Raw genomic sequence first — 21804 nt, forward strand, 5'->3', positions numbered from 1 at the left:
GATTCACACTACATCAGTCAACAAACATCCATATGCATTAACTGCTAGGCCTAAAGGAATAGTGCACTCTGGTTCCCCTGTAAATGTATTTCACAGATTTCTTTACATATACCACAATCTTCCAGTCCTGTCACTATATCGTTTAATAATAATGTGCCTTTTCTGTTTAAGTGTCCAAGTCTTCTGTGTCATAAGAAACCTTTTGCACAGTACAGAGACTGGTTCACAACTTCACCTACATCTTTAGCAGTATCTAACTTGAAAATTTCCCTTTCATTTGTCACTGTAGCTATAACTTCCCCATATTGGTTAAATACTCATATTTTTGCTCCATTTATATTGATGGTTACTATGTTTGCCTTCTTGACTATTTCACTTACAGATAACAAGTTAGTTGCAACATCATTTCATAGTAAACATCATGTGACTTAATATTTTATTGTTCTCCATTTACAGTTATCTTAAGATAAACTTTACTAGCAAGCTCACACTGGAACTTGGAGCCATCCACTATGGATGCATTTTATTAAGAATGGATGCATTTTATTAAGAACATCATAAAGAGCTGTTTTGTCTCTTAATAATGTAAACTGATGCTCCTGACTCTAATATCTATTCTGGTTCTCTATACTCATTACTCCAAAAGAGTAACAAATGGAGAATGCCTTCTCTTGATCAGCGGTTCTCCTCTCTGGACTATTTGTATCTTGCTTCTTTTCCTTTGTACTTGGCCTTTGGTTACATTGGGATGCAATGTGGCCGATCTTGTGACAGTTGTAGTGTTTGGCTGGTTTCTTCTTTTTCTTCTTAGAATAAAGTGTTGTAGCTGTTTCCTCTTCCAAATTAAGGCACACTGACATACTTTTCATATCCTGCAGGATATTTAGTTTTATGCTGTCTCCTGTAATCGGTATGCCTGAGCTTTGTAACCCCATAATCATGAGTGCATACTTTTCCGGCCTCCTTCTAGCATAATGTGCCTACCCATTCATCAACAATCTTGTATCCAATGTCCCTTAGTCAATCTGACGTGGATATTATCTTATTGACATATTGATCCATGTTCTAGCAGTTATCCATTCAAGTGATTATAGGTTAACGGTGTAATCCAACTTTTCTTGTAAGGCCACCATTTTCAGAAGCACTCTGTAACTTGTCCCAAACTTCTTTTGCCATCACAGCAGATGAACTGACACTTTACAGCATTACAGTTTCATTACAAGTACAACTAGATTTTCCCTTTTTCTTTTAATTAAAATATCATTGATTTATAGGCAATGAAAACCACAATTTTGCAACAGTCACTGGCAGGATCTTGCTATTGCTTACCTCTGCTTCATTTGTGGCAGCAGCAAAGACACCACTGTTGGTGTATTGCATCGTCCTTGCTTTCAACATGAAACATAGATAACAAACATCCATGGAATAAGATACAAATTTAGTTTATGAATTCAAATTATTTACACTTACATTAAATTTAAATTACATCATCATCTCATTTGTACTCACTAAGACAATAAGAACAGCAGTGTGATAGCTTCCAATATTCTGTTACCCCAAATTTCCCTCTTGCCAACCTAGGGATACAGGTGACAAAACTGTCACTATATACATGGTTAATGGTTTTTATAACTATGTTATAGAACTACAGGTCCCCAGGAATAATGTAATATATTCACCCTAAACTTTCTTTCAAAATGATGCTATTTTTAGCAAACTTAAACCATCTATGTTTTGAAATAGTGATTCATAAATTCTTTTACTCATAGCACATGAAATAAACACCTGATCTTAATTCAATCCTTAACAAATTTTCACTTTCCTGATTGAACATTAATTTTACTACAGAGCACAGAGCTTGTAATAATAACATTTCTGTCTCATTACTTCATGCCTTCCAGGTTGAATATTCAGTAAACATCCTTACATTCTTGTGTATGTTATTTATGGCTCCTGGGCAAAATAAGTTTCTGACAGCTAATTATATCTGAAAATATTACATCTTCAAGGTGAAATTGTACATGGTTACAGTTCCTGTTTAAAAACAATTTATGCCCACTGGGTGAACATTGCAAATACTAAATTCTCGAAGTTTTAACACTTCTTATGATGTCAGGATAAAATTGGAAATCTTAAGTACTACTGGTTATAACACATTATATGTCTATTAGGCAGAATGTTCACAGAGAATTCAGTAAATTAGCACCACATAAAATGCCTCTTGGATGAGATTGTCACTACTTGCACCCATATGCATAATTGATATGCACTTATTTACATACTGCCAGGAATTTTTTTCATGTACTTTGAGGCAATGGAAAGTCCAGATTGGAATATCAACAATATTAGAAAAAGATAGATTGTTACTCACCACCAAGATGACGCAATGAGTTGCAGACAGGCACAATGAAAAAACTGTTACATATAAACTTTTGGCCAAAACTTTCTTCAGAAAAGAGAAATGCCCACATATACAAACAAGCACACCTCACATGTAAGACCACTATGTCTATGTCTGATGTGTGTAGACCAGCATTCTCCAACAACAAATACATATATAACTTCTCCTATGCTTCAGTTTACTATTAAAGTATCATGAACATAAAGAATCAGTTTCTTTAACAGCTATTCTCTGAAATCTGAGACTAATATTCGAATTAAAACAGCAATATTTAAACCTGTCAGTTCCATAAAATGGTTGGACCTTCCTTTGAAAAGGTAGACCATATACTTTATGGAAACTGGATGCAAGGACACCTACCAGTAGCTGGCTGTCAGACCCGTGCTATTAATATATTTTGCCCCATCCAATCTAATTAAAATTTCTTCCATAGGGATGGAGTGAGCTCCCTCCATGTTGATGATTTGGTTTAGTGTCCTTGCATCAAGAACCAAACCTGCACCCCCTCCTGGTTTCATTACAGATAACAGAGAGTTATTAAAAGCACTTTGCGATTGTTCAGTCATCCCTTGATCTACCATTCTTACAATTTCTCTCACAGCTGCTTCTTTTAATGCTAGTGGTATAATATATGGACAATTAAAGAAAGGAGGTGAGGTCTTCATTTTTAATTTATATTTCTATCCTCTGATAGCGCCAGATTTATTAGAGAATATGGGGCTAAATTTTAACAACAATGCCTTTAATTGTTTCTTTTCCTCATTTTGTAATGAACTATCCACATGACATTTGCTTTCTGTCTCCTCAGTGATACTATTGATGTGATAGTTTGTCACTTCTGTGATCACTAATTTCTGTTTCCAAAAGCAAGTTTGCTGAAACAGCCACTTGAACTTGAGTATTTAGTGTAACCTGTACCTCGTCTTCTCAATCCAAAAAAGAAACAATCATGTCTTCATCATAGCTTTGTAGGCTCATAGAATGACTGTTGAAACCTAATGAACTTCAGTGTTTTCAAAGCCAGTCGACGCCTAATAAAAAAGAAACATTTAAATTTGATACTGCCAGGAAAGAATGAATAAATACTTCCTCTTTTATACTAAAGGTAAGTAACGCTTCTTCTGTAACTGATTTGCTTGTACACCTAGAGACACTATGACTTTGATTCTCACAGTCAGTAAGACAGGACAATCCCAGTGTTTATGTTTAGATTTGTAAAGTTCTTTCACAAGAATACTAACATCACTCCCACAATCTAGAATAATGTTCACCCCAATCTTTCCTTCAATTATAGTTTTCATACAGATAGTATTTCTAACTGAATTGTTTTGCAGTTAACAAAGCATCTCGGAAGTTCATATCACTGTGTCATATAAAATTTATAACTAGAGGCCAATTATTATTTAATATTTGCTGTCCCAGAGATTGGCCCTTACCTTAGGATCTCATTAGTTTTCTGGATTTCCAATAATCACTTCCCCTATGGGATGTGGATTTTTCATTATGGTGTTGTTCCCATATATCTTACACAATTTCTTTAGTATCAAAGAATAATGGCTTGGATTCCCCACCTATACCAAGTATCAATAGAGAGAACACATCAGAGATACTCAAGCTCCAGATGAAAACCATGGACCATGGCAAGCATGTGAAGTGGAGCCATCCTCTGATGACTTTTACCAGTGTATCACAGTCCAGAGATTGCCAGCAGTTTTCTCGCTAGTTTCTGAAGCCTGAGTATGATGGCACTGAACAGCAGAGCATCTTGGCCTTGCGTGATTACGTTTTGAGATTTGGATTTTCACCTGGATTGTAGTAAATGTTTAGACAACTGTGCTACCCTTGGATTAGTGTTGGTTATACATTCACCTTGTTATCTTCACCTCTCTGCAGACCCGCCTGTTAATTCTGCTGGTCTCCATGTTGCCACCAGTGCAAGTTGTTGTAAACTGTGTTTTGACCTACGTAGTGTAGGATATAAAACTGGTGACCATAGCTTGCTCACTGTACAACTATTCCAGTGTGATTAGTACCACGAGTTTTTCAAGTTGTGGCAGCAACAGTTGCAGCTGCAGCAGCAGAAACTGTGACAACAGCAGTAGCAGCACTGACAGCATCAGCAACAGCAAGACAGGCAGCTGGAACTACAGCAGCAACAGTAGACACAGCTGTTACAGCTTCTGAAATACCAACAGCAGCTGTGGTTGGCTCGCTTCTCCCACTGCCCTTTGCTTGTTTTGATGAGGCTGACGAGAGGTGAGAGGTCTATTTTGTTTTGTTCTTCAGTGCAACGCAAGTCAAATAACTGACCCTGGGTGCCAATGTGCACTCTTACTGTCTTCTAGTAGTAAATGGTATGAAGTGGTGCAAAATTAATGCCCACTCTCGGATCCTAGTAGTGAAATTTTCTGAAGTTTGCGGTTTGCTGACTGACTATTACACCAACCAAACTCACATTGCAGCTGGGCTCATGTTCAACCAATGTGTTAAGCAATGCGAACAATGCTATGCAGCATGGGCTGCTGACTTACAAGGCTTGGCATGCAAGTGTGACTTTTTCTGTCAACAGAGTGGCATGTCATTCTGACTACAGATCAAGATGTTAGTTCAAAAGCTTTAGAAGCATCTGATCCCACCTTGCATGATGTGTTAAAAATTGCCAAAGCTCACAAAGTAAGTACGTCAGTACTCACCTTTTTTCATGTTTACATTGGTTTCAATGCTGTTAGTAGTTTTAATCACAACTAGTGACTTCCAATCAGTATCATCATCTGATTTACAATGCATCTGTTCATCCAATGGTCTAGTGACTCTGTATTCAGTAGTTAGTGCAGTAGTTAGCAATACCCCTCCCTTGTCATCAATAGACATGCACAAGTGGAAGTCCTTTATTCACCTTCAGTGTGTCCCCAAGTGGGTTGAGACTCGGTCCACATTTTCCTCCCTGTCGTTGTCGACAGCCACCAAAAACATTTGTGCCATCCACTCTCACCCAGACTGTGGCCCACATCAACAACATCACTGCCCTTTCCATGAAGTAATCTGTTTTGCTTTGCACAAGACGGAGCCCCTCGCCAGTGTCTGTCTGAACCAGCGGCATCAACAACTTTGGCCATCAGCACTCTGCATGCTGTCTTGCCAATGCCTCTGCCTGGGTCAGCAGCTGGCGAAATGCAGCATCTCATGTTGCAAGTGGACATTCATGGGACAACTGCGGATTTCCAGTTGGACATAGGTGCAGCCGTGCCTGTGATTAATGAGCACAAACATTGGTGTATTGGCTCTCAGAAGCTACAGTCTCCTTAATGCAAAGTGGTGATGTACAATGGCCAGTCAATCCTGCTGCAGAGTCAGATCATCATGCAAGCTCAGTATAAAAACATCACTCAGCAACTACCTTTGCTTTTAGTCCTCTCTTGGATGACAACCAACATTTTTGGTTCCAGGACCAGGTTAATTTGGTTTCGCCTGTAATCCCATTCATGCAACTTGTGATATGTGCACAATTTAAGCAGCTGTTTGAACGTACATTACATTGTGCAACAGGGATCCAGGTCCACATTTCTTTAAAGCAATTGACAGTGTCTAAGTTTTGTAGGCCCATCCAGTGTCTTTTGCATGTATGAGCAAGTTAAAGCAGAACTAGATAGGTTGCAAAATGTGGGTGTTCTCTCACTAGTATCATGTACTCAATGGACTACACCCATGTTTGCGGTTCAGAATCATAATGGAACACTTCTCTTCTGTGGTGATTTTAAGCCTACTTTTAATGCTCAAGCAAATATCAATTTGTACCCAATTCTTTGACAGGAGGAGTTGGCTAAATTCGCTGGGAGCCAATATTTCTCAAAGATAGACCTCACTGAAACCTACTTTCAATCAGATGAAACAGTTTTTAATGCTTAATATGCACTGGGCATGTGTCATTATAATAGGTTGCCATTCGGGGTTGCAAGTGTCCCATGATATTTCAGAGATATCTTGAGCAACTCATCCAAGGTATACCCCACTGTATTAATTATTTAGACAATTTGTTTGTAACTGGGGTCATGCAGGAGCAGCACCTGTCCAATCTCCAAGTGTGGTTTAACTGCCCCAAGCCAGTGGTCTATCCTGTTACCTTGACAAATGCAGCTTGTTTGTGTTGCATGAACTTGTGTCATGTATGAAGTCAAGATGGGCTTACCCCCATGCAGGATTGTGTAGTCGCCATTATTGACTTACCAGCTCCTAAAAACCTCAAAGATCTACAGTCATTCCTTGGCTAAGTAAATTATTAAGCCAAGTTTATTGTAAATGCAGCCCAAATTTCCCATCCACTGAATCAGTTGTGTAAAGAAAAGAGGTTAAATCTGTGTAGTCAGAGGTGTGCCAGAAGGCGTTCACGCAACTTAAGAAATGGCTTAGGTCAGCCCCTTGTTTAGCTACATTCCAGTGCAGCATGCATTTGACCCTGGCCACTGACACATTGGATTGTTGCAGTGGTGTCATGCTGTCCTATAAATGCACCAATAGTACAGGACAGCCCATTACATTTGTGTCTGAAACATTAAATTTTTCACAAATTGGGAAGGAAGTGTTGGCTATCATGTATGGCGTCCAGAAGTTTCATGTGCCTCTCTGTGGTACAATGTTTCACCTGATCACAAGCCCCTTATTTCACTGTTTGGCCCCTATTCGAAACTTCCCAATAAGCAACAGTGGGTGCTGTTCCTCAGTAACTATACCTATGTGATCCATTATTGGGCCACCAAACAGCACTCCAATGCGGATGCACTTTTTTCAGTTGCTTGTGGCACAGACACTGAATTTGATAGGCATGAGGAACTGTGCTTTGCCTAGAAGCAAACTAGCAACACACCTTTGATGGATTACTGATTACCAATTACAGTATGCAAAGTAGCAGCAGAATCGACTTGTGATATGCTCCTCCACACAATTTTGTCTGCTGTATGGTGGGGCTGGCCAGAGCATTTCCCTAAGGAGACCAACCCAGAATGGAACATCTATTTTATGGTATGGCAGTGGCTTAACATCACTGAAAAGGTCATTTTGTTGGCTGCAGATGATGCTGAATGCCAGGTGCTGGTTCCTCCCACACTCTGCCGTGCACACACCAGCTCCTCCACACTGCAAAATGAGTGCAGTAGCACACCGTCATGTTTATTGGCCTGGGATTGATACTGCCATGCCTGTGCCCACAACTAGCCCACTCTAGCACTTTGGTTCAACCCTTGGATGTGCCCTGACAAACCCCGGCAGAGGTACATATGGGATCATCCCACGGTGCCGTGATGACACCCTCTGGTGGCTGCTGTGGCCACACTGTCTTCAGGATCCGTGAATCTGGGGGAAGAGATGCAGAAGGATCACCATGCACATGACAGTGGCGAATCTGATTATGATGTCAGTGCTGTCATCTGTCTGGGCCTGAAATTAGATACATTGATGTGCCAAGTCAACGAGTGATCTCACCTCGAACCCACCATCTGCTGCTGCTAAAAACACTGAAAAACACAATATCATGTGGCCTTCCTTCAGCATCGGATGCTGAGGAGCCAGGAGCAGATGGAGTGTGCCCAATGGCGCTGGCTGTGAAGCAATTTTGCTGGGCTATTGCGTTCACAGAGTGTTTCAAATTCATTTGATGTGAACTGAGGGCCATTGCCTTACACCATGATTTCAGGTAAACAAACTTGCTGTAAGAGTCTACCACAATTTACCAATGAGTGTTCCAAAAAGGTCCCACAAAGTCAATGTGCACACATTGCCAAATGTGCAAATGTATTTTAGCAAAATATTCAAATCTGAATCATCTTCCATGACCTGTGCAATGTTCCTATAGTTTCAAGGAAAGGATTGAAGCAATTCAGAATCTTGAGTATCGATGTGACAACAAGATGCAGCAGAAGAATCCTAGTGTGTATCATGACCAATCGGAAGACGTGAAAGTGCATCTGCATTACCATGTTGAGCTGTCAGATGATACACAATCTCATACTGGTATTGAGACAACAACAAAGGCCATCGTAGCAATTTTTGGGCAGTTTGTACAGGTAGTGGCTTCGTCAGATGAAACAAGGATTGCAATGGCTTGTGATCCACTACTAAGTAGAATTTTCTGCCGTACAAATAGAGGCAGAATTTGGTGACACCGTATACAATGGCCAATGCCTCTTTCTCTATTTATAAATAGTTACACTGAGCTTTGGACAACACTTTTGACGTGAAAGCAATAGGTCTGTCCTTATCACCGAATCTGTGTGAAAGCACTGCACTGATTTCATAGGAGGAAGCATCAACTTACAACACAGCCGGTTTGTCGGGATCAAAGTGAACTAAGCAGCGATCATGATAAATGCATCTTTAAGTTTTTGAAAAGCTTCTTGGCACTCAGCCACCCAAACAGGGGGACGTCCTTGTAACACAAGTGATGCAATGGATCTGTGATTTGTGCAGCAGTCAGTATGAAGCGAATATAATAATTCATTTTCCATAAGACTGACTGCAGTCGCAAGGAACTGGCAGGTCACGTATGGCTAACAAATGTGACTGAGGAGGATGTACAACTTGTCTGTTTATGACATGACCAAGATACTGCAACTCAGGTTTAAAATAATCACACTTGTTCAGTCTACACTTTGTTCCTGCATCAGATAACACACGAAACAAAGCACACGAAACAAAGCACACAAATTTGCAATGTCTTCTTCAGATGCATGACCTGCTACGACAATATTGTCCAAATAGTTTGTACAGTTTGTTACTTGAGCAGTCAGCTGTTCCAAATACCGTTGGAAAATGGTGGTTGCAGAAGCATTGCCAAAAAGCAAACGTAAATATTTAAACAAGCCAAATGAGTGGTCACAACACACACTAAAAAATGGTTCAAATGGCTCTGAGCACTATGGGACTTAACATCTATGATCATCAGTCCCCTAGAACTTAGAACTACTTAAACCTAACTAACCTAAGGACATCACACAACACCCAGCCATCACGAGGCAGACAAAATCCCTGACCCCGCTGGGAATCGAACCCGGGCGTGGGAAGCAAGAACGCTACCGCACGACCACGAGATGCGGGCACACAACACACACTGTGTGAAATTCTTCATCTAGTGCTATCTGAAATTATGCATCACGCAAATCAGTTTTTGAAAAGTAGCGACCAGCGCCTCATCTGTCCATGAGATCCTTTGAGCGTGGCAATGGTTAAGTATCAGTCACAGTTTGTGGGTGAACTTAAAGTCAACACAGAGGCGAATGTGAGTTGAAGGTTTGGGGAGCAAAACCAGTGGACTTGCCCATTGGCTAGCTTGTATGGGTGCAATACTCCACTATCTTGCAATTCTTTAAGTTCAGCAGCGACTTTGTCCCATAATGCAATGGGAACAGTTATGGCCCAGCAAAATGCAATGGGAACAGTTCTGGCCCAGCAAAATTTCGGCTAAGCATTATCTTTCATAGTAATGTGTGCAACAAAATTGTTAGCCTTGCCTAACTAAGCCTTCAGAAAAAAGTTCCAGGAATTATTTCAGCAAGCTACACTGTTTTTGGCATTGAATGCAGTCACTTACAATATATTGCTCGGAATTTGAAAGCCAAACAAATCAAGGACAAATACGTTCTCACAATCGCATGATTGTAGCACAGTGAAAGTCACAGTTCACGTATGCAAATGATACATTTCAGGCAAAGTACATTTGCCAAGAACGGGAATGTCTTGTCCATTATAAGCCTTCAGGTCCACGCTAGATTTAAGCAGGCATGGGGAGCCTAACATTTCATATGTGCTATGATTCAGCAATGTAACAGAGGCACCAATGTCCAACTGAAATTTCACACGTTTTCCACTATGATGCGAAAGAATGAAAAGTTTTTTGGACTGGCATAGCACTGAAGAAACTGTTTGCTTGCTAGTTTTGCTAATGCTTGCAGCAGGCTTTCAATATACTGCATTGATTACATGGGCCTTGTGACTGGATTTTTGTGAGTGAGCAGAATTCTTATGTTTGTACTGTTGCAAATGACCTTTCTTCCCACAAGTGTAACACTGTGCGTCTCGGGACGGGCAGACTTGGCGTTTGTGCCATGAATAGCACCAAGGGCATGACTTAACTCTAGCCATCTGTTTAGAGAACTGTTTATGCAGAGCAGCATGTGTATGTCATCGCTGCCTACTGGGGAGGTCATGAGCAAGGGACAATTCAACCTGACAAATTGGTGGCTGCTCAAAGTTATCGAACCTGAATCATACCAATCTAGAATTTGCACCACATGCTGAAGTGATGGATCTGGCTGTTTCAGAATCTGTTCTCTAAGTCTGACAACAGCTACATTGTACACGATCGTATCACACAACATATCATCTGAATATAAAGCATCACAAGCACATCTGAATATGCATTTCCTCATCATACTCTACAAATCTGTTACCCACTCATGATAAACCTTTTCTTGCAATGAAAGAATTGGTACCTAGCAGCCACTACATTCGCCTGTTGGTCATAATAGTTAGAGAATCTACAACCTGATCATAGGAAAGTTCACTCAGAATGGCGTTAGGGAACAATTTTTGAATGAGGCAAAAGACTGCACTTTCTGCTGGTGACAAAAAATAATGTAGTTTCACAGTACCTGATAGGTTGAGAGCAATAATGTGGGCTTTATACTGTTGCAACCACTTGAGACCTTCCTCCTCTTTTTCATTAAACTGGTGAAAAGGCGGTATGGCACTCGGAGCTACAGTTGTTGTATTTTGTGCTGCATTGGAGCTTGATTGGTTAGTAGCTGCTGTACCGTGTTTACCAGTGTTGCTAATTGCTGTGTCTGAAACTGAAACATCTGTGTTAGCCGCATTGTGTCTATCATTTGCAGCTGTGGTGCCTGAGCAGGGGGAGGGAGAGAGGGGTTGCTCATTGTGGAATATGCAAATGAAATAAACAGACAATGCAGGCAATAAAAATAAGCACACAAGAAAATTTCTGCAGTGGCCACCTGAAAATGCTGATTAGCAAGAACACTACAAGAGACACAGTTAAAACATGTAAACACACCCCTGCAAAGAAAAGACGAGGTAGAATTAAGGTGCCAGAAAAACACAAAAGCCCACGACAAAACAAAATTTGTGGCAGCCAGGCTCTTGATTCTTCTTACACCTCGTTGCCAAATATGTGGTGTCTAGGAAGCCTGCATACTCAGTTCGCTAGATAAACAATCAAACCAGTCATATTAATGAGTTTTATTAGAAAAAAAATTACAATACTTATCTTTTACAATTATACAGATGTGTCGCAAGCAAAGGGTGACATACACAACAAGCAATCTTCTTCGGTATAAACAATTCCAAGTCTTTGCTACATAGAGAGTACAAGCGAAGTGTCCAGCATTGACACTGCTAACCAAGTCACTAGCCTTGATGCTTTTATTGAACTAGGTCATCACCAGTCGGTTGTGGTGCTTATGTCCTCTTTGCGTAGGAGCCGTTGCTATCGTGTTGTCCTCCTGGAGGGAGGTCAGCATGAGATTGGCTGATCTCTTCTCACAGCCTTCCCTTCTCTGTTGTTCCCAACTGGCATGCCGGCACTTGACATTAACAGACAAGCAACACTGCATGAAATAACCACCAAAATCAATGTGGGATGTATGATGAAGATGTCCATTAGTATAGTGCAGCAAAATTTGGCATTAACAGGCTATTGCAGTAGATGGCCAATGTGACTGCCTTTTGCTAACAGCACGACATCACTGGCAGAGTCTCTCCAGGGCTTTTGACCATCTTGGTTGGTCCCTAAGCAACTGGAATACCGTGGCCTTGTCAAACGAGTCCTGATTTCAGTAGGTAAGAGTTGATGGTAGGGAATGTGTGTGGCACAGACCCAACAAAGCCATAGACCCAGGCTGTCAATATGGCACTGTGCAATCGGGTGGTAGCTCCATAATGGTGTGGGCTGTGTTTATACGGAATGTATTGGGTCCTCTGGTCCAACTGAATGGATTATTGACTGGAAATGGCTACGTTTGGCCACTTGGCGACCATTTACAGCCATTGATGTACTTCATGCTCCCCCCAAACAATGAAGGAATTTTTATGGGTGACACTGCACCAGGCCACACTTGTACACAACTGGTTTTAAGAACATTCTGGACAGTATGATTGAATGATTTGGCCACCCACAACACCCAACATGAATCTGATTGGACATTTACGTGACATAATTGAGAAGTCAATTCATGCACATTTATGGATAGCTACACAGGCAGCATAGTTCAGTATTTCTGCAGGAGACTTCCAAGGACTTGTTGAGTCAATACCATGCCAAGTTGCTCCACTACACTGGGCAAAAGGAGGTACAACACGATATTACAAGATACCCCATGACTTCTGTCACCTTAGTGCATGGGGATTGATCTTAGATAAAGGAGAATGGAGAAGGAGGAAGGATGACTAAATCTACCTCTTGATGCAACAACCAACAATACTACAGAAGCTGAAGGGCAAAAGAACCCAGTGAATATGCCATGTATCCCATGTTACAGAAGCAAGACAGGAGAAGAAAGCACTTGAGAGGAAACCAAACACCAGATGCCCCATAGAATAACTGAAGTGACACTGGGTGGGTGACCTGGCAAAGGACGTAACAGCCCTGAGGACTGAAGGCACCTGGAAGAACTGAGTACAAAACAAGAAGGAATGATGGCAGTTTGTGGAACCAGCACGGGGTCTGCAGGGCCTGTAACTGTTGGATATATATGTATACATGCACTGCAGACATCCGCAAACAATGTAACACAGACGAGACCAACAAAATTTGTCAGAAACAAATAACATTCCACAACAACAGACCCACTGCAAGAAATACGGCTAAACTAGACTCATATGTGTACAATGGTAATACAGTACCTTACAACCACCATCTGAGCTTAGTCAAGAATCAATTACGATAGCTAACAGAAAATGAAAATTTAGCAGAATACCTTTATGAACTTGGAAACAAAAGCTGTAAAGATCAATCACATAAGAAAATACTGAAGGACAACCTATAATGTGACCTCTGCTTGAGTTTTAACATGTTGACTCCCACGAGGCCACCGGCAGCCACAGCTGAGCCTCACGACAGCAGCGTAACACTGTGTGTGACAGTCAAGGTGTTATGGGAGTTTTCCCTCAGCATTCAGGTGAATGCTGAGGTTATGACAACACTCCCAACAGCAACAAAAGAAGTAAATAAAATGAGAGTGACCAAACCCAATTTTTAAAAATAAAAGTAACCACATCATAAACGACACTTGCAAGGTTGAATCCAGTGAGAGGTAGGAATGAGTAGCTGAGCCCTCCACCGTAGAAAATTTTTTTCGAAACGTGAACTCGCACCTTACGCTGCCAGACAGAAGGACGTAATTAAATCAGTTCAGCATTCATTTGAAGAACACAGATTCCTTCTCCCACCAACATTTGTTGAAACTAACTATGCTCAGCAGTCCCAGATCTACGGTATTTCTGAACCAGGGAAAAAAACTTGACAGATATGTAATCTTTCTTACTTCATATCCCTTGTAGTCATTCCTTTCTACTGTGATAATCTGGATCTATGGATTTTGCTACCAATTATTATACTGCTCGTCATTCACACACCCAGTCAACCACATAAACAAACAGTGATTGACATTCACCTGTTTGGGTTTATGTGGCTCAGCTTGAATAGCCCCATCCACTCTTGTATGCGGGAAAGTTATTTATTTCTAGATGCAATGGGGATTCCCCTGTCAGAGATATAATGTACGCTATGCACGCATTCAAAAATTAACATATGATTCTTTCAGAAATCAACTTAGAATGCATTCAAAAACCAGCAAGGATGCATTTCAAAATCATATGAATAATCGATAGACCAATGTGAACTAGATAGTAGGTGCTTTGTGAAACAAAGTTTTTTTCTTCAAGGATACGAATTTGGCACCCCCTGAAACTGCCACCCAGTGCAGATACCAAGGTTTGCCCCCTCTAGATCTGCATACGGCAGCCCCAGATCTACGGTATTTCCGAACCAATGCAAAAACTTGATGGTGGTGTCCTCCCTCTCCCCCTTATCCATTTGAGGTAGGACATCATATATTTTTTTTTTTTTTTAAATTGACTAGAAGAAGGGATCAGTTGGTAGGACATGTTTTGAGGCATCAAGGGATCACAAATTTAGCATTGGAGGGCAGCGTGGAGGGTATAAATCATAGAGGGAGACCAAGAGATGAATACACTAAGCAGATTCAGAAGGATGTAGGTTGCAGTAGGTACTGGGAGATGAAGAAGCTTGCACAGGATAGAGTAGCATGGAGAGCTGCATCAAACCAGTCTCAGGACTGAGGACCACAACAACAACAACAAATTGATTTTTCAACAATATGTTCATTTTGTAGCACACATCATTCTGAAAGGTTTGATATTTAAAGCATATATGCTGGAGGAAACGTAAGACATGTTATTTGGTCTTAAGTGTGCTAAAGTGCTGTGCCCGTCTGGGTTTATTCGGATCAGCTCGAATAACCCCATCCACTGTTGTCTGTGGGAAAGATTTTTTTATTTTTAGATGTGATGGGGATTCCCTTGGCAGAGACATCATGTACACTATGCATGCATTGAAAAATCAACATATGATTCTTTCAGTAATCAACTTAGAACGTGTTCAAAAACCAACAGGGATGCATTTCAAAATCATATGAATCATTGTGAAACAAGGTTTTTTTTTTCTTCAAGGATACACATTTGGTGCCCCCTGAAATTGCTGCCCAGGGCAGGTACCCCAGTTTGCCCCCCTCTAGATCCAGGCCTGATGCTCAGCAGAAGTCCATCGATACCATAACGAGCAGGGAATAAAATCACAAGTTATTGGCTGGAGTCTACACAGTGAGTAAACTTAAAAATAATTGCTCACAGTGCCAGAGACAGTAAAAGTATTGTCCAAAAAAGGAATAAGTCATCCCAGTTAGAAACCCAAAACATACCATCAATACGCTTGTCACTATATGTGGAGGTAGCATACAACAAATTAAAGTAATTAAGTGTAACATGGAGAATACCAAATGGTGGAAGACCAAGAACATATGAAAGGGATTGGCTGAAGAAAGTACTTACAAATAAGAGCATATTTTCGGCTGTTGTGTGTTAAACATATGGTTATTGTCAAAGACAAGAACATAAATTCAATAAGACAAAGCAGTTCATGTACAAGGTAGCACTTTCCAGACATGCATTTGGAACTACTTGCTACCAGCATATGGTGCACTTGAAAATACAACAGATGACATTATCTGACTAATCTTTAGTCAGATAATAGATATCATTCTTGTAGTGAAGAAAGCTGCATCCAGTTTCTGCACAAGATTTTGATTGTGATACTTCCAACAAAGCCTTCTAGATACCCTCTGTCATACAGATTTTAAATGGTCAATTTCACGGATTGGCTCACCACCTTTGGATAATAACATTCCGCTTTTGCAAGAGTTCTGTGTCAGAAACTGTATGAATTGCATTTTGAGTGTTAGTCTGTTCTGTGAAAGCCATGTGCTGATGCTACTGATCACTCTATTACCTACATCATATATATTACATTGACTCTCACACTAACACTTCTGTCATCTGAAAAGAGAATAATTTTTGTGTTGTCTGTCATGTTTAGCGGCGGCAGGTCATTGATATACAGGATGCACCTACTTCAGTGTGTTAAGTATTTTTTCTCTGTGTCTAACAGTATTTGCACAAACATGTCAAATAACTTACAGCCTGACTTTCTGAACTTCTGTAATTGCTCTATGAATTAGACTACACCTGTCAGCACAGATTATTCTTTTGGCATCCATGTGTTTACATTTCAAAACCTGACCTGCTGCCCAGGGGAAAATAAACATTAACGGCTTGCTTGTGCCAGATGTACTTTGAGGTAGTAACCAACCTCAAAACATACTACTCATAATAGTTGTAATTATTAGTCCGCAAATCAAGTAAATTCAGATGTAATGTTGTTTAGCATACTATCCATAGTCTTTAATAGTAATATCTGCACATCTGCCCTTATTGAGAAAAGTAGGAGATCCAGAACAGAACCCTATGACACCCCCAGTCTCATTCACACCTCTTCACTGTCTATGGACAGTGAAGAAAACCTTCTGCTTCCCACTTTCCTGATATGAAGGTAATCATTGTTGAACTTGCCCGCCCGGCTAGCCACGTGGTCTAACGCACTGCTTTCTGTGCGGGAAGGTGCGCCCGTCCCCAGCACAAATCCCCGTGGCAGATTAGTGTCGATGTCCAGTATGCCGGCCAGCCTGTGGATGGTTTTTAAGGTGTTTTACCACCTACCTCGACGAATGTGGGCTGGTTCCCTTTATTCCACCTCAGTTAAACTGTGTCAGTGATTGCTGCACAAACACCATGTCCACGTACACACACACCATAATTATTCTACCATGCAAACTTTTGGGGTTCCACTCATCTGGTATGAGACATTTCTGGGTCCACTGGGAGCCAAACCGCATGATAACCCTGGGTTAGGTGTGGGACAGCAGTGGGGTGGGTGGACTGCTGTGGCCTGCTGTGGGGTTGTGAACCACTGAGGCTATGGCAGGACGAAGGCTCTCCATTGTTTCTAGGTCCCTGGTTTAATACAATACAATACAATTATTGAACTTTCCCTAATGCTATAATGCCCCAGCTTATGCAGAAGTATTGTGTACTCCACATAACCAAATGCTTTTGGTAAGTCAAAATATTGGGAGTTTAAAGAATAAAATAGATGAGCTTCTGGTTTGTTTAGAAGATTTAGAAGTTGAGGATGAAATAGATATACTATGCCTGTCTGAGCATCACATTGTTACTGATATGGATAAGGTAAATGTAAGTGGATATAAGCTCTCTGCACATGTAATGAGAGAAAATATGGAGAAAGGAGGAGTTGCCATATATGCCAAAAGTTATCATTGTGAAAAAAGTATAGAAACAAAAAATTTTGTGTAGAGAAACATATAGAAGCATGTGCCTGTGAGCTTAAATTAAATAAAGGCACATTTATAATTGTAACTGTATATAGGTCCCCATCAGGAAATTTTCATCTATTTCTGAAAAATTTGGACTCCTTGTTGTGCTATCTGTCAGACAGGGGGAAGCAAATTATTATTTGTGGGGACTTCAATGTAGATTCTCTGAAAGAGGGTAATAGGAAAAATGACCTTGAAGTATTACTCGGTTCTTTCAATTTGACACCCGTTATTGATTTTCCTACTCGGGTGGTAAAGGATAGCAGCTCACTGATAGATAACTTCTTTATAGACCAAGATAAGTTTAACCAGATAAATGCTCAGCCTGTTGAGAATGGTCTTTCTGATCATGGTGCACAGCTAGTTACAATATATGACATAGCTCCATTCAGCAATACTAAACAGTCCTCCAAAGTAGTACGTTCAGTCAACAATTTAACAATTGCAAATTTCAGGGAAAGCCTACAGCAGTTAGACTGGGATGAGGTGTACCGTGAACCTGATGCCAATTTAAAATATAATTTATTTCATGACATTTTTGTAAATGCATTTGAAAACTGCTTCCCCAAGAATATAGTTAAATATGCTCGTAAGAAACCTTGTAACAAACCATGGCTTACTAAGGGTATAAAAATATCTTGTAACCGGAAAAGGGAAATGTATCTGACAGCAAGAAAGAGTAGTGACCCAGAAACTATCAAACATTATAAAAACTACTGTGTTATATTAAGAAAAGTTATTAAAAAATCCAGAAGTATGTGTATCATGTCTGAAATCAGCAACTCTGATAATAAAATTAAAACAATTTGGAATATTATTAAAAGAGAAACAGGTCAACCAAGAGCACAGGAACACAGTATTACCATCAAATTGAATGAAAACTTTATGAACAAAAAGTCAGAAGTTGAAAATATTTTTAATAATCATTTTCTAAATGTTGTGGATATAGTAGGATCCAGGTGTTCATTAGAAGATGCTAGGCTGTTAATGGAAGAGGCCATACCTATGCAATTTGATACAATTGAAATCTCACCCACTTCTCCCTCTGAAATTGGAAAATAATAAACTTGCTTAAAAGCAAAAACTCACATGGAATTGATGGCATTTCCAGCAAAATACTGAAAGCTTGTTCTCAACAGATAAGTAAGATTGTCAGCCACCTGTGTAATAGCTCTCTGGAACAGGGCATTTTCCCTGATACACTGAAATATGCTATTGTTATACCTTTGCATAAAAAGGGGGATAGATCTGATGTCAACAATTACCGTCCAATCTCCCTTCTAAGAGCTTTATGCAAAATTTTTGAGAAAGTAATGTATTCAAGAGTAGCTTCACATATCTGTAGAAATGAAGTACTAACAAAATGTCAGTTTGGTTTCCAGAAAGGTTTTTCAACAGAAAATGCCATATATGCCTTCACCAATCAAATTTTGAATGATCTGAATAACCGAATACCACCCATTGGGATTTTTTGTGATCTCTCAAAGGCTTTTGATTGTGTAAATCATGAAATTCTGCTAGACAAGCTCAAATATTGTGGCATGAGTGGGACAGTGCACAAATGGTTCAATTGGTACCTAACTGGACGAGTGCAGAAAGTTGAAATAAGCAGTTCTCATAATATGCAAAGATCAGCACATTCCTCAAACTGGGGAACTATCAAGAATGGGGTTCCACAAGGGTCAGTCTTGGGTCCTTTGTTGTTCTTAATATATATTAATGACTTGCCATTCTGTATTCATGAAGAGGCAAAGTTAGTTCTCTTTGCTGATGATACAAGTATAGTAATCACACCTGACAAACAAGAATTAACTGATGAAATTGTCAATACTGTCTTTCAGAAAATTACTAAGTGGTTCCTTGTAAACGGACTCTCACTGAATTTTGATAAGACACAGTACATACAGTTCCGTACAGTGAATGGAATGACGCCATAAATAAATATAGACCTTAATCAGAAGCAAATAGCTAAGGTAGAATACTCCAAATTTTTAGGTGTGTCCATTGATGAGAGATTAAATTGGAAGAAACACATTGATGATCTGCTGAAACGTTTGAGTTCAGCTACTTATGCAATAAGGGTCATTGCAAATTTTGGTGATAAACATCTTAGTAAATTAGCTTACTACGCCTATTTTCACTCATTGCTTTCATATGGTATCATATTTTGGGGTAATTCATCACTGAGGGATAAAGTATTTATTGCAAAAAAGCGTGTAATCAGAATAATAGCTGGAGTCCACCCAAGATCATCCTGCAGACATTTATTTAAGGATCTTGGGATATTCACAGTAGCTTCTCAGTATATATACTCTCTTATGAAATTTGTTATTTACAACCAAACCCAATTCAAAAGTAATAGCAGTGTGCATAACTACAATACTAGGAGAAAGGATGATCTTCACTATTCAAGATTAAATCTAACTTTGGCACAGAAAGGGGTGAATTATACTGCCACTAAAGTCTTTGGTCACTTACCAAATAGTATCAAAAGTCTGGCAGATAACCAACAAGTATTTAAGAAGAAATTAAAAGAATTTCTGAATGACAACTCCTTCTACTCCATAGAGGAATTTTTAGATATAAATTAAGAAAAAAATTATAAAAAAATTTAAAAAAAAAAAAAAAAATAAAAAAGTTGTTATATTAACTTAAGTATGTTGTTAAATTGACTTAATTATGTCATGTATTGGAAAATTTGACTCGTTCCACATCATTACGAAATATCGTATTCATGATCCATGGTACTAGTATTAATCTAATCTAATCTAATCTGGGTAATGACGTCGTATTTACAGCATCTTTCACCTATAGCGACCTTATGCGACTCTGAAAATAAACACTAAACATAACGGTTAAGACAAAAGCCTTCCTTTCCTTTCCGATGTACCTTCAGTATATTGTGGATTGCATCCAGTACTTCACATAAAAATTTAGAAATCTGAAATGCGATAGATATATTGTGGTGTTCCAGTTGCCAGATATCGAAAAGTTGTTTAGGGGCGAAGAACTCGTCGAACCATGTTCCGAGAGCATTTTCATCCGGAAACGAAGCTCCGTGGAGGTTGTTCGATAGAGAGCGGAAAAGGCGAAAACCCGAGGGCGCAAAATCAGGTGAATAAAGTGGGTGTGGAAAGCGGGCGAGCGTTATCGTGGAGTAGCATCACTTCTCGCAGTCTTCTTGGTCGTTTATCTTGGATTGCGTCTGGGGTCGTCTCAGTTGTTGACAGTAAATGTCAGTATGATAGTTACACCTCGGGGAAGCAACTCATAGTACGCCACACCGTCGCTGTTCAACCAGATGCATGACATCATCTTTTGTGGATGCGCGCTGGTCTTTGTACGGGGAGCTGCTGCTTTGTTTGGGCTCAACCATTCCATTCTTTTCCTTATGTTACCATAAAGACACCGCTTTCGTCGCCAGTGACGATACAAGACAGAACTGTAGGTGCTGTTCACGAGCCAATTCCTCACAAGCAAGCAGAGAATCACATATGGCCACCAGCTGATTTTTGTGATTTTGGCTTAGAGCATGTTGTACACATACACCCGATTTTTTTTAACCTTCTGCGTTGTATGCAAATGTCGCACGACGATGGAATGATCACACTTCATCACATTTGACAGTTCTCGAGCAAACTGGAGTGGATTAATGTGGATTAATGCGTTTAAACGATCTTCATCATACCCCGAAGGTCATCCTGAATATTGAGACTTGTTGTTTTTGTTGTGGTCTTCAGTCCTGAGACTGGTTTGATGCAGCTCTCCATGCTACTCTATCCTGTGCAAGCTTCTTCATCTCCCAGTACCTACTGCAACCTACATCCTTCTGAATCTGCTTAGTGTATTCATCTCTTGGTCTCCCTCTACGAGTTTTACCCTCCACGCTGCCCTCCAATGCTAAATTTGTGATCCCTTGATGCCTCAAAACATGTCCTACCAACCGATCCCTTCTTCTAGTCAAGTTGTGCCACAAACTTCTCTTCTCCCCAATCCTGTTCAATACCTCCTCATTAGTTACGTGATCTACCCACCTTATCTTCAGCATTCTTCTGTAGCACCACATTTCGAAAGCTTCTATTCTTGTCCAAACTGGTTATCGTCCATGTTTCACTTCCATACATGGCTACACTCCATACAAATACTTTCAGAAACGACTTCCTGACACTTAAATCTATACTCGATGTTAACAAATTTCTCTTCTTCAGAAACGATTTCCTTGCCATTGCCAGTCTACATTTTATATCCTCTCTACTTCGACCATCATCAGTTATTTTACTCCCTAAATAGCAAAACTTCTTTACTACTTTAAGTGTCTCATTTCCTAATCTAATCCCCTCAGCATCACTCGATTTAATTTGACTACATTCCATT

This window comes from Schistocerca nitens, chromosome 1 (assembly GCF_023898315.1).
Source record: "Schistocerca nitens isolate TAMUIC-IGC-003100 chromosome 1, iqSchNite1.1, whole genome shotgun sequence".
Lineage (NCBI taxonomy): Eukaryota > Metazoa > Arthropoda > Insecta > Orthoptera > Acrididae > Schistocerca > Schistocerca nitens.